This window comes from Rhipicephalus sanguineus, chromosome 2 (genome assembly GCF_013339695.2).
Source record: "Rhipicephalus sanguineus isolate Rsan-2018 chromosome 2, BIME_Rsan_1.4, whole genome shotgun sequence".
Taxonomy (NCBI): Eukaryota; Metazoa; Arthropoda; class Arachnida; order Ixodida; family Ixodidae; genus Rhipicephalus; species Rhipicephalus sanguineus.
Genome location: NC_051177.1, coordinates 237,015,875 through 237,021,874, shown reverse-complemented (window position 1 = coordinate 237,021,874; position 6,000 = coordinate 237,015,875).

The window sequence follows — 6,000 nt, the reverse complement described above, 5'->3', positions numbered from 1 at the left end:
TGAGAAATTCCACCACCTCCATATGTGTACAAACACTATCAAATGTCGTCCAATCGCAGAATAAAGCATTTCTGAAGGTTAGAAGCTTATATTTCTCATCATTAATTCAACCTCCTCCAATCGTCTCCAAACAGTATAAAACATCGACGAATCGCCGAATAAAGCATTTGTGAAGGCTAGAAGCATATATATAAGTCTACGAAAGCAGTGCGCCTTCGGTAGTTTATTGATTCTACATAATCGTTATCTTCTCTTCTTTCTTCTCTTCTTCACCTGGCCGCATTCACTGTCTCTTTACTTTGTCTTTGTCGCTCCGCTGTTGCGGTTATGTTAAGTTTGCAATCTAAGATTATATCCTCCCACCGTCTGTCTTCATCTCTCTTGGGATGGTACGGAAGAACATTTCCTATCGAAGCCTCTTCTGTTTTTCCTCTCAAGCTTTGGTAGTACACAGTCTTCAATATTCCTTGTTGTTTTGCCGTTTTGAGCACACTGAAAGGGCCAGTGAAGGAAAATTTTGCATCGAGACTTTTGCGCACCAGAATCATGTGTCCAGGCATATTATTCGGCATCTTTGCCATCTGTAGTCTATCAAAGTTTTTCTTCATGTTACACCGGTACTTCTTCCGCTGTTGTGCTGACAATGGTGTTTCTCGGAATGATACTTTACCAACGATGTCCAGTTCTTTCTCAGCCGCAAGCCAAGCGCTTGTTCCAAAAGCCGTAAAATGTAGACTGCATCCTATTCCAGCTGTGTAGGAGCGATTACGATGAGAGACTGCTGCCTCGAGTGAGCATTTCCAACCTCGCTTAAATTGTGGGTAGAGTGCGATGAATGTCTTCAGGTCCCGAAATACCCTTTCAGCGAGAGAATAGACCTTTTTCAAGCACCCCAGCGACACCCGTGGGCGCGCAAGTGCTTATGGGAAACGTGTGTACATCCAGCCGCCCAGGAGAGTCAAGCTCAGCCTTTCCCAGCGCGTCTTTCGCTGATCGGCAGCTACCGAATCGGAAAGATTTTCTGCAGCGCCTTTTCTGGTGAAGACATCGTACAAGCTTATGTGTCAGCATCATCATCATCATCAGCCTGTCTACGCCCACTGCAGGGCAAAGGCCTCTCCCATGCTCCGCCAATCAACCCGGTCCTGTGCTTTCTGCTGCCACGTAATACCTGCAAACATCTTAATCTCATCTACCCACCTAATTTTCTGTCTCCCCCTCACGCGTTTGCCATCTCTTGGAATCCACTCAGATACCCTTAATGACCACCGGTTATCCTGCCGACGTGCTACGTGCCCGGCCCATATCCATTTCTTCTTCTTGATTTCAACTATGATGTCCTTAACGCCCGTTTGTTCCCTGACCCACTCTGCTCTCTTCCTGTCTCCTAAGGTTACACCTATCATTTTCCTTTCCATCGCTCGCTGCGTCGTCCTCAATTTAAGATGAACCCTCTTTGTAAGTCTCCAGGTTTCTGCTCCGTAGGTAAGTACCGGTAAGATGCAGCTGTTATATACCTTCCTCTTCAGGGATAGTGGTAGATTACCATTCATGATTTGATAATGCTTGCCGAATGAGCCCCAACCCATCCTTATTCTTCTAGTTATTTCACTCTCATGGTTCGGCTGCGCGGTTACTACCTGTCCTAAGTAGACGTACTGCTTTACAACTTCCAGTGTCTCGCCACCAATCGCAAAGCGCTGTTCTCTGCCAAGATTGTTCCATATTACTTTAGTTTTATGCATATTAATTTTCAGACCTACTCTTCTACTTTCCGTATCCAGTTCAGTAATCATGAGCTGCAATTCGTCTCCCGCGTTACTCATCAATGCAATGTCATCAGCGAATCGTAGGTTACTGAGATCGTAGGTTACACATAATCGTAGGTTATGTGTCAGCATAGGCGTGCGCAAAGGGGGGGGGGGGCATGGCGGGCGGCCGCCCCCGCTAATGACCTAAGAGAGGGGCGCAAAATCTGCCCCGTACATAGACCCTTCTAGTCACCTAAGAAGGGGGGGGGGGCGCAAAATCTACCCAGTATATTGACTTAGTAGGGTGGAGCGGGGCGCGGCGATGAACCTTCACCCCCCCCCCCCTTATGGGGAACCCTGCGCACGCCTATGTGTGTCAGCGTCGTCTGAAACACTCAGAAGTAAGAGGGGGCCATCAATCAGTGCATTTTTCCTCAGCATTGTAGGCGTTGTTGGCGCGGCGTGTGGGCAGTAATCTTATATTCTAGTAATATCTCGCGACTGGACTACAGTTGCGTTTGATTAATCAAGCGAGGGTGTTCTTGCGTGCACGCTCCCCACAAATTTGGAACGTGCGTGTTTCGTGCGACGAGAACTCTGTCGTATAAGCGATCCGTAGTGTCGATTGTCAATTAACTGAACATGGCATGCAAGTAAACAGCATTTTCAAGAATGCGCTATCTGGTATACAGCTTTTCCCCAGAGCGTGTGTTAAACATTGCAACATGAGCTCCAGATAATGCAACTAAACTACAACTACGGTGATTAGCGTGAAATGTCCGGATCCGTATCATCCTAAAGTGATGGGTGCAAGCGCTAGCGTACGTGTGCCCGTATTTTGTAGTGATTTGTTTTCTAGTTCTCTTCATCTGTGATCGCGAAGGCACGAGCCAACGCCGAAGGGTGAAAATAGGAGCATATGAGAAGGAAGTAATCTTAACTGCCGCACGATGAAGAGGCGATTTGCGAGTGCATAACGATCTGCTGTGTGAACATCTAAGCGAACTTTTATATGTGGAGATTTCGTTTTTTGTGAAATGTTATGCTATGTGAACTATCCTGTTGCGTGAAGGAAGGAGAAGCAGAGAAAGGAAAGGCAGGGATGTTAACCAGTCTAGAAGGACCGGTATGCTACCCTACACTGGGGGAAAGGATGGGGGAGATATAAAGATAGAGAGAGAGAATGAGAGCACGCACGTACAAAAAGTCACACACCTGTTGTGCGAACATTTTTATTGCAGTACTGAGACTGAGTGTGTGAATGTTATTTTATGTGTTTATTTGTCGAGTTTTGTGATTGTTGACATTACGATCACAGCTGTCATGTAAGGGAAGAGGAGTTGCCAGAGCCACACATAGGCCCCATAAAATGCAGCCTCTGGTTGTTATTAGCATTGTGAGGTTTCACAGTGGCACATCCTGATATATGTCATCATCTGCTAAGTACATGCATTTTCACTCTTCGTGTGTGTTCCTTCATTTAGGATGGCGCCAGCTAGAGGAAGAACTGGGCAAACATGCTGTGTGCTGGGGTGTGACAACAACAGCATAAAAGACAAAGGCTTGTCGTGACACGTATTTCTAAGTGACCTCACCATGAGGAAAATATGGCTCAAACGAATAAATAGGAAAGGGCCTGGAGAGTAATATGCTCTTTGGCAACCAAAACCGAGCAACATAGTATGTGGGGTCCATTTTAATGTGACAGGCCAAAGGGCCTACGAGGATGTTCTCCCAAGGTTTTTTCCATGAAAAACATACCCACCCTGAACAAAAGAAACTCATCGTAAGTTGTGCGAGGTTACAAAATTCAAGGCATTTTTTACCTTTCACTGAGCTGGTCCATGCCACCCTTTTTACCACCAACAAGAACATGCATTCGTAAGCATGCATGCCAGGCCACTGCATGTCTGCGAAATTGCTTAAATATATCATGAATATGAATGGCCTAGCGAACTGCCCATGCCCGCATTACCTTGTGTTGACCATTGCAAAATTAGCTCCATAGACATGACGGGGAGTGTAACTGTACATAAATACATAAACGTGCGTAAGACTCATTGGGAAGTGGTGTCTAAGGTCAGCCTAAACAGAGACATGATAACATGAACTACTGTGCTATTGGCTGTGATGGCAATATATCATGATTTTATTCAAAAGTACTGGTGCTTGTGTTAAGGCTTGTGGGACAGCATAGCAGCAGCACTCAGTTTAGTATTCTTGTTTGGTCAAGATATATACTTCCAGCTGGTGTGGTTCTGATAGTTGTGAACTTGTAGAGTGGGTGCCATTCAAGCATGAGATAAGAATGTAAGGGCCTGTTTGTTGCAATATGAGAGGGTGGTAAAATTCATGTTTCTTGAACAAAATCAAGTACAATGAATTACTTTGCATGCAAAGACATTTTTAATTTAGTAGATAGATTTTGGGGCAAGTATGCATGTGTACTCGCGGACAACTATTTTGGCAATAAAGGGAAAGCTATGGGGGCGGAGCTTCTGCACATGTACTTTTATGCGAGGTTCTGTTCAGCACGCGTCTCGTGCCACTGTGGAAAGTGGACTTTATACGGACTGTGGAAAGCAGACTTTATACGGACGGCGCCTGATAAATTCTGGTCGCAAAAACCTCGCAAGAAAGAAGGTACTCTTCAAATAATTCACAATGATACAATCGTTACAGATAAAGCAAGCATAGCGACACTTTTCAATGAGTACTTTCAAAGCGTTTTCCAAAAAGATTGCGATAGCGCACGCGCTTATGCTACCTCTCCTTATCTCGACGCAGACATCGTGTCCCTCTGTGGCGTTGTATCTATGCTTCTGAATTTAAAGACTAAAGCTTCGCCTGGTTCCGATAACATTCACAATGCGTTTCTGCGTCGATACGCTGAAATGGTTGCTAAATTCCTTGTGATCATTTTCCGCGCCTCTCTGTCTTCTTCTTCTGTTCCGATAGATTGGAAAACAGCGCGAATTGTCCCAGTATTGAAATCTGGAGATAAATTATTGGTTACAAATTATCGCCCCATATCTATTACTTGTTCTTGTTGTAAGCTTCTCGAGCACGTCATAGCTAACTACATCACAAATTTTCTTAATGACAACAACATATTAACCCCCTTTCAACATGGGTTCGGGAAGGGTCTGTCCACTGTCACTCAACTGGTCACAGTCATACATATTTTCGCATCTATTCTTGATAAATCCGGGCATATTGATGTTATTTTCTTAGACTTTAGGAAGGCTTTTGATTTAGTTCCCCACAATAAATTGATTTTCAAACTTAAAAATATTGGCCTTCCAGAGTTTATTGTAAATTGGGTCTCCGCGTACTTGTCAAATCGAACACAATTTGTTGATATAAATGGTCACTGTTCATCCAAACTTCAGGTTACATCAGGTGTTCCCCAGGGAAGTGTTTTGGGACCACTACATTTTTTAATATATATAAATGATATTGTTGAAGTTGTCCCTGAACATGTCGGAATAAGGCTATTCGCCGATGATTGTGTACTGTATAAGGAAATAGTTACCATGAATGATCAACAGCTTTTAAATTCCTGCCTTGATAACGTTTTCCAGTGGTGTAAGCAGTGGGATATGAAACTAAACTCAGAGAAAACAGTGTACATGAACATCACGAGAAAGAAAAATTTTTCTTCTTTTCCATATGCGCTACAAACTCACATACTCAAAGAGGTCAGTGAATATAAGTACCTTGGCGTAACAATAACCAAAAATCTAAGTTGGAATATGCATGTATCGAACATTTGCGCATCCGCCTTCCGTCAGCTATGCTTTCTCAAGTACAAACTTCGTCTTGCCCCGCCATTTGTGAAGCTGTTAGCCTATAATACCATCGTTAGACCTACTCTCGAGTATGCGTGCGTCATTTGGGACCCATACACTAGAAAAAACATTCATGCCATAGAAATGATTCAACGTAAATGCATTAGGTTTATATTTTCTAAGTACCGCATGACAGACTCCCCCACAGCTATCATGAAAGAAAATAATATACAAGAACTCCAGCTTCGTCGCAAAATTCTGAGATTAAAATTTCTTTTTCATTTAAAAAACAAACATTTCGCACTAGATGCCTCTGCGTTTATCCAACCACTGACGTCACGAGAAACTAGAAATCGCCATGCTGCGTCGATAACACCATTCCAGACACGTACCAACACATTTAAGTTCTCTTTTTTTCCTCGGACCATTGCAGACTGGAACGCCCTGCCGTTTGAGTC